The sequence below is a fragment of the Monodon monoceros genome, unplaced genomic scaffold, assembly GCF_005190385.1.
Source record: "Monodon monoceros isolate NGI ecotype Baffin Bay Population unplaced genomic scaffold, NGI_Narwhal_1 Super_Scaffold_21, whole genome shotgun sequence".
Classification (NCBI taxonomy): Eukaryota; Metazoa; Chordata; class Mammalia; order Artiodactyla; family Monodontidae; genus Monodon; species Monodon monoceros.
The window spans coordinates 121,005,843-121,017,769 of record NW_021703778.1 but is presented as its reverse complement, the minus strand read 5'-3'; positions in this window follow the sequence as shown (position 1 = coordinate 121,017,769).

Sequence of the window (11,927 nt, the reverse complement as noted above, 5' to 3'; positions counted from 1 at the left end):
CTGTCACATAGCCCTTTGCCTCATTGTGACCTATCACTGTCACATAGCCCTTTGCCTCATTGTGACCTATCACTGTCACATAGCCCTTTACCTCATCCCCCAGCTGCCCCCTCAGGGCAGGGCCCCCATCCTCTCCCAAAGGAGGGGGAGGACATGTCCTCCCGCGGAGGACAGGCCCATCCTGCCAGGGACTCAGGTGCGTACCGAAATAAAAATGTCTTCAACTGGGAAAGTTTTGTGTGGGTCCTTTTTCTTTTCCTCCCCCAAATTCAGCTACTGGATGAAATCTATAGGAATGTGAGATGATGGGATAAATTTGAACCATTTAAGCTCATGGTTTAATTGTATCGAATAACATAGAGTTGGCAGTTGCGATCCTTAGTCTGTCCTTTCATAAAATCTCAGTAAAAGTTGACGACGGTGATTTTTAATAATAACATTAAAAATTGCTTCTCCTAGGTACCATGCTGCATTCTTCACATATGGTGGTAAGAATGCACTGAGTTTGGTACTGTTAACTACTGTTCCCAGTTTATAGGTGAAGAAATTGAGGTTGTATCTCCTGTTTAAATTCCCAGAGCTAATAATGGTAGCAGAGGCACTATTTGAATGTAGGTCTACCTGATTCTAAAGCCTTTGTTCTGAACCACTACAGTACTTAGCCTCACAAAGAAAGCTTGGCCCAGCCAAATGTTTTCAAACTGGACTGATTTAACTACCTTTAAGAAGACCTATTTGGTGCATTATTAGAAGTTGCGTAATTAAGTTTATGTGTGTATATGTGTTATGGAGAGAACCCAAGACAGCAGTTGGGCTGACGTGGGGATTAAATTATCCAGGGGATCACTCAGATCCTCCCTTCCTTTATGCTTGTGCAAACAGCCTGTGTGTGGAAACCTAGTTATTCTTATGACATGTCCTCCCCCAGTGAAATGGGGGGTGAGTAGCCTGAGATGTAAGCTTTGATTCCAAGAGCCTGCCAGATGCCGTCCTGTAGTAACCTCCCTACCAGGCAGAAGTGGTTTGGAAGCCTTGACACCTGTGGGGAGCATGTACCATTAGACATCCTGCCTCATTGCCACTCCCACAGAGCTAGTCACAGAACAAGTGATTTCTAAATTGTGACTTGAAAGTTCTGAGAAAGGCCCTTGCTGCCAACTCTCTTATCTCCAGTTTGATGTTATGCTTGAAATCCCACCATAGAGATTCATTCCTTGAGGATAAAGGCTATCTTTCTGTTAAAATACACACACCTGTCCCTCAACAGATGACTGGATAAGCAAAATGTGGTCTCTCCATACAGTGGAATATTGTTCGGCCATAAAAAGGAATGAAGTACTGATATATGTCACAACATGGGGGAACTTTGAAAACATTATACTCAGTGAAAGAAGCCACATATTGTATGATTCTATTTATAGGAAATAGCCAGAAGAGGCAAATCCATAGAGACAGATATTAGATTAGTGGTTGCCTAGGGCTGGAGGGAGCAGAGAATGGGGAGTACAGGATTTCCTTTTGTGGTGATGAAAAATTCTGGAACTAGTGGTGATGGTTACACATTATTGTGAATGTACTGAATGCCACTGAATTGTACACTCTAAAATTACAGTGGTGAATTTATCACAATCACACACACACACACGCTCCTGCTCAGAACCTTTATAGTTAAAAAACATAGCTTCCAGCTTTAGAGAGGTCACCTGTGTGACCTTGGGCATGCTACCTAGCTCTCCACTTCATCTATAAATTGGGGATAATAACAGTTGCCGGTGAGGATTAAATGAGATAATGCATGTAAAGTATTGAGGATATTGTCTCACTCAATAAATGTCAGCTATTATTGGCATTAGTTTCAACTGGCCCTTTAAGCTTCAGTGTGAATTCCTTCCTGACAGCAGTTTTCGGTAAGACAAATAGAGAAGCTTCTGGGGTTAGAGCCACCATGAGAACTCAGAAGGATCCTCATTGGACAAACCTGGCCTCCTCTGAGGTTTTTTCTCGGGCAAATCCATGAAAACACTTTACTCCACGAAGAAACTGCTTGAACACAACCAAAGAGTATGGGATGCGGAAGAGAGGAAAAGCTTGGTATGGGTTTGGGTTTCAGGGTTTCTTTAAAGCCCGTGGGAGAAATTCAGATAAAGATGGAAAATAGCATTTTAGCTCCTGGCAGAAAGTGGAAGTTTCAACTCCAGAACCCCTGTCCTGGGCCAGAACCCTTTACAGCTCTTTATTCTGAAGTAGGTGTCAGGCCTGATCTCAGGGAAAGGCCAGGGGACAGGATGAGGGTGGGAGACAGGAGGGAGGGTGGGCTGTCCATGCCCTGCCACTGTGACATCACAACCCCAGCAGGTGGTGGCCCAAGGAAAAGACCTTGTCAAACCAGGTGTCTGACTCTGGCAGAGATCCCATCCAAGTTTATTCTTTCAGAGCCCCAGTTTCCCTCTCTGTCGAACATGAAACTAGATGAACTAAGCAAATTGATGGTAAATACTTAATCCTTTCTTTTTAAAGTATGGAAACATAAACTTGGTTACAGAAAACAAAACTATTTTTAATGCATTTGTTAAGAGAACTTACAGCTCCACTGATGATTTACATGCGTTTCTCAGATCAGTGTTTCTTGCCATCGCCATTTCCCCCTTCCTTCCTCTCTAATTCGTTGTTGTCCATGGCAGCTTTAAAACTGTCTTAAGTTTCATAACAGCTGATTGGTGGCTCATCCAGAAGGTAAATGCAAGGAAATTCATCCCCCTCCACCAAGACAAGGAAAATAGATTATCTCCTGAAAGAAGTGGTAAATGGTACTTCGCCCAGATGCTCTGTGCAGGTTAGGAACTGCCCCTGATATGTAGTTAAAGCAGCAAAATTAGGATGCCTGTGTCACAGGTGATAGTTTAAAGGAACTATACATGAGTTCAAAGGAGCAGGCATGCTTCATGTGCATGAACATTCAAGGAAGCGAGGATCTCTCTGAAAAATGGCATTGGTGGCGGAGTAGCCAGTTTTTATTCCCAGCCTGTGAGTGTTACATATCTGCACAGGGAAAGAGCAAGGGACCCTGGTTCTGTTTCAGACCTAAGGAATCATATGCTCTGGAGATTCCAGAAAATTAGGTGGACTGTTTTCTTTGAATTATCACACCTATCCTGCCTAAAGTTATACTCTCTCTTCCTCCCCATCCTCACTGCCATTCTTTCCCAAATTTGAAATACCTGTTTGCAACAATGAGACACAAACTTGGACCTTATAAGAGATGTAATTCAAGTGAACATGAGGAGTTCTGTGACAGATTGTAAGGTTCAAGTTGAGCAACAGGTGTACATTTTAGGCTTTTGTGTACTCAGAGAAACTGGTAGTTGAGGTATTCAGATTCTATATCAAAATTCTATCTTTTGGGCTTCCCTGGTGGCGCAGTGGTTGAGAGTCCGCCTGCCAATGCAGGGGATATGGGTTCGTGTGCCGGTCCGGGAAATCCCACATGCCGCGGAGCAGCTGGGCCTGTGAGCCATGGCCGCTGAGCCTGCGCGTCCGGCTCTGCAACGGGAGAGGCCACAACAGTGAGAGGCCCGCGTAACGCAAAAACAAACAAACAAAAAAAAAAAGACTACTTTTTCTAATATATCTCTGGGTGATCCCTATAAGTCTCCTTTGCTCATTGCTCCTTATGACCACATCTCTAAATATTGTTCAACAGGCTTTAGTCCTTAGAGCTCTTACCTTTTTTAAACTTATACTAAGTTCTTTTGTCATATCATCCAGTCTCAGGACTTGGGAAAGTCCTATTAACTGGATGACCTCCAAATTTATCTCCAACCCAGTTTTCTCCCCTAAACTCCAGACTCTTACATCCAACCACCTACCCAACATGTCAACTTGAATGTCCAAGAGGGATCTCAGACTTACATTTCCAAAATTGAGTTCCCTGTATTCCTACCACCCAAGCCTATTCCTGTTGCAGTCTCCCCCATTTCCTAAAATGGCAACCTCACCTTTTCCATTTCTCAAACTAAAAGCCTTGCAGTCCACCATGACTTTTCTCTTTCTTTACAGTTCATATCTAATTAATCACTGTTACCTGTTGTTGCTAACTTCAAAATATATCCAGAATTTCACTACTTTTCTCTATATCTATTTCTATAACCCCAGTCAAGTCATCATCATCTTTTCCTGGATTATAGTAATAACCTCCTGAATGGTTCTCCTTACTCCAGCTTTGCCCGACTCCCATCTTCGTCTATTCATAAAGCAGCCAGAATAATCTCTTTCAAATATAATTCATACCATATCACTCCTCTGCTTGAACTCTGATAGTGTCTTCTCAATTCACTGAAAGTAACAGGCCATTTACATTGTTTTTAATCTTTTGAGATATAATTGACATATACCACTGTGTAAGTTTAAGCTGTACAACATGTTGATTTGATACATTTATATATTGCAATATGATTACCACTGTAGTGTTAATTAACACCTCCATCATGTCACATAATTATTATTTCTTTTTTGTAGTGAAAACAATTAAGATCTAGTCTCTTAGAAACTCTGAAGTTTATAATACAGTATTGTATTATAAACTATCTTGTTGACTATTGTTGACTATAATCACTATGCTGGTGACTGGAACTCCAGGATTTATTTGTCCCTTAGTTGAAAGTTTGTATCCTTAAACAAATCTCCCCAATTCCTCCACAGTCCCACCCCAAACCCCTGGTAACTACCATTATACTCTCTCTTTTTATGAGATCTTTTTTTTTTTTTTAGATTCCACATATAAATTATATCTTACAGTATTTTTCTTGGTCTGTCTGACTTATCTCACATCGCTTAATGACGTAAAGGTCCATCCACGTCCACTTACATTATCATGAAAAAAAGTAAGGTTTCAAGGAGTACATCTTACAAATGATGTAAAAATATTATAAAACCTATAGAAAGTTATAGGTTATAAAAACAATAAAAGAGGACCTGAGTAAATTTTGAAAGACCTAGATCTAGTCCATGTTTATAATCAGGAAAAGCTTTATACTAGAAAATAAAACGTCTCCAAAAATTGATCTGTTATCCTAGTCAAAACCTTTAATAGATGAAAGAGAAAACTGCCAAAAATAATCAAGACTCCTGAAAAATAAGAACAAGGATGATCTAGATTTATAATAGGTCTTAACATATGATATCACCAAAATATTTTATTATTAACACAATGGTATAATACTGACTGATGAAAGAAGAGAGAGACTGGAAATAAACTACACACAAAAAAATTGATATATGACAAAGGTGTATATTGTTTTCCATCAAGAAAAGAGTATGCCAATTCATATACTCATATCAATTTCAGATAGATTATGGACTTAAGTATGAGAGACAAAAGTATGAAAGACAAAAATGTTTAACTCTTAGAAGAAAATTTAAGAGACTCACTTTACAAGTCTAAAGAGGAGTTTTTAAAACAAAAAAGCACAAAATCACAAAGAAAATTTTGACGAATTGGGCTCTATTAAAATTAAGAACTTCTGTTTATTAAAAATTACCACAAAGACAATGGGGAAAGATATTTCAAAACATAAAACTGGGGACGGGCAATATAACATGAAAAGTTCTCCCACAGTAAATATAGGATAGATGAAAGAAATTGAAATTAAAAATGGCCAAATTCATAAAGATGCATTTACAGAAAGGAAACATGATTGGGCAAGAAACATATAAAGATACACTAATCTTTAGCAGGGAAATGATCAAATATCATGTTACACTGACAAAAAATTAAAAAGTCTTATTATACTAAATATAGGTGAGTATGTTCATCAACAGGAACTTTTACATATTTCTGACAGGAGTATGAACTGGTACAACCTCTTTGGAAAGATATTTGACATTATCAATAAAACCAGAATCCTCACCTATACAGTGTAGCTAGAGAAGAGAAGAGGTTTGCACATAGAAGACCCAGAATTGCCAAAGCAATCCTCAGGAAAAAGAACAAAGCAGGAGGAATAACCCTCCCAGGCTTCAGACTACAGTAATCAAAACAGTGTGGTACTGGCACAAAAACAGACATATGGATCAATGAAACAGAATAGAGAGCCCAGAAATAATCCCACACACCTATGGACAAATAATCTTCAACAAAGTAGGCAAGGATATACAATGGGGAAAAGACAGTCTTTTCAACAAGTGGTGTTGGAAAAGTTGGACAGCTGCATGTAAATCAGTGAAGTTACAGCACACCCTCACACCATACACAAAAATAACTCAAAATGGCTTAAAGACTTGAACATAAGGCATGACATCATAAAACTCCTAGAAGAGATCATAGGCAAAACATTCTCTGATATAAATCGTACCAACGTTTTCTTAGGTCAGTCTCCCAAGGCAATAGAAATAAAAGCAAAAATAAACAAATGGAACCTAATCAAACTTACAAGCTTTTGCACAGCAAAGGAAACCATAAACAAAATGAAAAGAGAACCTACAGACTAGGAGAAAATATTTGCAAATGATGTGACTGACAAGGGCTTAATTTCCAAAATATACAAACAGTTCATACAACTCAATAACAAGCAAAAAACAAAAAAAACACCCAATCCAAACAGAAGACCTAAATAGACACTTTTCCAAAGAAGACATACAAATGGGCAACAGGCACATGAAAAGATGCTCATCATCGCTAATTATTAGAGAAATGAAAATCAAAACTACAATGAGGTACCACTTCACACTGGTCAGAATGGCCACCATCAAAAAGTCTACAAGTAACAAATGCTGGAAAGGGTGTGGAGAAAAGGGAACCCTCCTACACTGTTGGTGGGAATGTAACCTGGTGCAGCCACTATAGAAAGCAGTATGGAGGTTCCTCAGAAAACTAAAAATAGAATAACTATTGATATATGGTCCAGTAATCCCACTCCTGGGCATATACCCAGACAAAACTATAATTCAAAAAGATACATAACCTCTATGTTCGTGGCAGTGCTACTTACAATAGCCAAGACATGGAAATGACCTAAATGTCCATCAGCAGATGAATGGATAAATAAGATGTGGTGTGTTTACATATATACACACACAATGGAATATTAATCAGCCGTAAAAAGGAATGAAATAATGCCATTTGCAGCAACATGGATGGACCTAGAGATTATCATACTAAGCAGAGTAAGTCAGAAAGAGAAAGACAAATACCACGTGATATCACTTGTATGTGGAATCTAAAATACGATAGAAATGAACATATCTACGAAACAGAAACAGACCCACAGACATAGAGAACAGACCTGTGGTTGCCAAGGGGGGGAGGGAAGAGCTGGGAGTTTGGGACTAGCAGATGCAAACTAGTATTTATAGGATGGATAAACAACAAGGTCCTACCATATAGTACAGGGAACTATATTCAATGTCCTGTGATAAACCATAATGGAAAAGAATATGAAAAAGAATAAATATATGTATAACTGAATCACTTTGCTGTACAGCAGAAATTACCACAACATTGTAAATCAACTATACTTCAATAAAATATTTAAGAAAGAGAGAGAGAGAAAAGGTTTGCAGACAGAACCTTCTCAATATCTACAGAAGCAGGTATTTAATAGATTTATACTAGAGATGCTCAGTATACATCAGTCCACTTCATGATCAGAATTGTTGGCAATGGTAGATAACACTTATATAAGCTTAGATAAATAATTTTTCACATATAGTTTTACAAATTTTGGAAGACCTAGTTTTACTCTTAAGGTCTGATTTGTATAGAATCAGAGAAATAATAATCTTTCTTATGAAGAAACATATAAGAAAGAATTTGAGTTTTGGTCAAGTCTCCATAACTTATAGGTTAGTTTTAAATTGGTTATTTAAAAATGAATATCGGCAATTAATATTTGTATCTGTGCTGCACATCTACACATTTTAATAGGTGCTGACATGTCCTGGATTTACAAAAACCACTATTTCCTTATGCCATTTGCAACTTAAAACACATTGGAAAAATGTGAAGCCCTATATGTATTTATATTTTTTAGAAACCTATAAAACAGATAATATTAAAAGAAAATATGGCCGAGAGTAAACCCCTACTCATTTTTACTGCTTTCAATATGCTTTTCCATTTGCATAGAGCTTTTTGAATTCTCAGTTATGCTTGTTTTCATTACTGCCTTTTGTTTTAGCCTTGTTTTTTGGAATTTTTTACTATATGCTAAGGAATATAAAACTGGGATACACAAACAAGGAAACATTAGTGACACTATATTTTCATCGAGTAACTCTAAAATGTTCCCACATAGGTAGGACTGTGCTGATAGATGGCTGTTTTACAGAGAGAATCTATCTACTTTTAACTATAATGTCTAAAGTGATAGAATCTCTGCCAGTACTTTCTATGAGAAGTAGTACATGATAAAAGAAAATATATGGTTTATGGAAGCAGAACAGGATTTAGAGATTTTGAAGCATATCAATATTTTTGGATTTCTCCCAAAAACTAACTCCTAATTATGAAAGCAATCATAAAAATAATACTGATTTTAATTTTGCTCTAGGAATCATGGCCTTTTCATCATATTTGAAAGGGCTGAATTCTAATGTTTGCGATTCAAAACACATTAACAAAAGGCAAAGAATTATCTCTAAAGCTTATTGCACCATGTTTTCCTGGGTTGTTGACAATATGTTCTGGTGAAAACGTTCACATGTTTATGCATCAAAGACTTATCATCTGAGTTAATTAAGCATGAAGCAGAAAACATTTTTGGAGCACTTGTTACTTGGACCTTTTTCATTTCTTTGTGGTGATTCACAGCACATACTGTTTGTGACAGTCACTGGGTTGCTGATAACTGAATGCGTTTTCAAGTTTGAAAAGTCTGATAAGCTTCTTGTCTCATGAGGCCAAAGCACTTAGTTTCTAAAGCTACCAGGCTGCTGTTGGTATAGTGGAAAGAAAAATTAATAGATAAGAAGAGCAAGAGCAGAGGGGGAAAGGAGTAACAGGATTTTTTCTCTTAATCTGGGAAAGCTGTTTACAGAAGTATTTTCCCTAAGCTCTGCTGTCAGAGAACCTGTCATCACACCATGACATGACTGGACTCTGCCAATGATTCTGTGATTCTATAATTTTTAACAGTAGCCTTGAAAACTGCCCAAACAATACTCTTTAATATCTATGGGCAAAAACCCACGTAGGCAAAATGTTTAATTAATTAACATGCTACTTGAGGGCAGAAGCCACAGCTAGAAATAACTGAAGTTTTGACATGGTCTTTAAAAGGCTGTAATAATTAAATTGTGCACATTATCAAAATACTTGAAGTTTCATACCCTGTTGATATAAAGCCTCCCTTCTTATAAATCCCTTTTATATTTCAGATATTTAGTGATTTCAATTTTCTGAAGGAAACACATTTTAAAAGGTTACCTAATGACAAAAGTTTATTCATCAAGCTAACAAATACTTAATTTCTCAGTCATAAACACAAATGAGATTCCTTCTCCTTCGAGCTAAATGGTAAATATTACTTCTTACTCTGAAAAGAGTTGGGCCTGACGTTATTCGCAAGGTGAAACAACTCCATTCGTGAGTTTTTAGAGGACTATAAATGAATTTTTTTCTACATGTTGAATTTTCACAAGTATTCATAAAATGTATTCAATCTTCCATTACCTGTAAAATCAAATTAACAAGTTTTCACCTTGGCAGTTAACTTATAGTGATATAATTTCAAGTCTTCAAAGTTAATATAATATGTCTATGCTGCTACAAGACCAGTGTGACTCTTACAATAAGCTCTGAATTTTCCTCCTTAGGCATGTATATAGTCAGAAAAATGATAGTATCATTTTGCTAGAATTTGAAAACAAGATATAAAGTATTCCAGTTCAAAATTATTTTCAAAATATTTCAAAAATATTATCTCTAGGTCTCTCATTTCTTTTGGTCAAGGCAACTGTAAGATAGGGGAAAACACAAACACACGAAGGAAATAACTGCCTGCAGGATATCTGTATATGAATGTAAAATTATGAGAAATTTTAGATGGCTAAGGCCAATGGAAGGAATTATCTAAATTGGGGAGGAGGGGGAAATGAAAGAAAGAAAATATATAATAAAGCCAGTCAGTATTTTTTAGCCAATTGAAGGTCTAAAGAGATGAGTGATAATCTACCACTCCTTAGAAGTGGAAATAGTCCTGAATACATGTTGAGATATCATGATCTTTAAAAGAGTTTGTATAAAAAGCCAAGGAATGCAGAATTCCATGTGAACGTGCAGTGGCCATTCCTGCAGGTTTCCCTTTCACCATCTCAAGCATAGGATTTGGTCACTCATGTATAAAGGCAACCGACAGTAACATCAGGTCCAGTGTTAACATCTGGATGCATATGCATAGTTACCTGAAGTCACTAAATGTTTAAGTAAGTTACCACACATGTTATAATTTGTGAAGAAGTTTCTTTTCTTGACCTTTGGTTGATTCTCTCCCATATGAGAATCTTAATGTATTCTCTCTTCAGAAAAAAAAAAAATTATTTCCTAAGTAAAAAATAATAATGACAGGGGCTTCCCTGGTGGTGCAGTGGTTGAGAATCCGCCTGCCAGTGCAGGGGACACGGGTTCGAGCCCTGGTCCGGGAAGATCCCACATGCCGTGGAGCAACTAAGACCGTGCACCACAACTACTGAGCCCGCGTGCCTAGAGCCCGTGCTCCACAACGAGAGAAGCCACCGCAGTGAGAAGCCCATGCACCACAACGAAGAGTAGCCCCCGCTCACCGCAACTAGAGAAAGCCCCGTGCGCAGCAACCAAGACCCAACACAGCCAAAAATAAATAAATTTATTTTAAAAATAATTAAAAATAATAATAATAATGACAAAACTGCCAAATTCCAAATTTTAATAGCAGTTTGATAAATTTTCCACTTACATAAGCAAAATTTTCTTCTTCTGTTCTCTCACCTTGACAGTGATAAAATATTCCTAGATCTAATGTATGTTTTAAATATATATTTGTTTTCACATGGGCTTTAGTGTACAAGGAATATTCATGCAAATAAACTTCTATTTAGACATACTGATAGACTTTCTTCATTTATCATTAAATAACTTCAAAATATTAAACTATTATGTCCTTTTCCTATATTTCACTGGTTTATTTTAGTCAATGAAAGGTTTCTAGAACATGTGGAAAAAGACCTACACACCAAGCATATTTAAAATTGCTATGTAATACGTGTGTTTTATTATTAAAATAATGTTATTTTATTCAGGTCTACATAATTCAATCTATTTGAATTATCTCCTATTTTATGTAGAATGAAGCGATGGGCTTTTTTTTTTCCAATTGTCTTCTGTACTTGTTTGCTTTAGCAAGAATCAGTGGTCTGGTAATTGCATACCATTGTCTCTATTTATCTACTTTCATCCCTTTCTTTGGTCCTATGTCTCAAAGCACTGGGAAGGAACAAAAGATTGAATGATTTGTCTTGGGGCCAAACTTCATTGACTGACCCAAAAAATACATTGAAATTAAAAATCCTTCTAACCAAACTGAAACAGCATTGTGAAAGGAGTGAGTATGAGCACTGATTTTGTACCTGGAAGCTAAGCTTTATGGCCATTTATTAGTTTCACCTTATCCATAGTCCATTGAGAAGAAAGGATAGAAAGCTGCAATTTCTAGAGGCTAGAATCAGACAATAAACAAACTGATCAGTATACAGTTTCAGATTTTGATTTTCTGAGGTTGGAAGAATGGAAATGAGATAAACAGCTTAAAAATTCTAAGAGAAAAATGGAGACTTAGTGATGGGAATCCAAAGCGATTTCATAGGCATTTGTAACTAACCTAAGACATTAAAGGGGAAAAGAAATCTTGAAGACCCTTTGTATCAGAGTACTAAATCTGGCTATGCATTATAAAAGG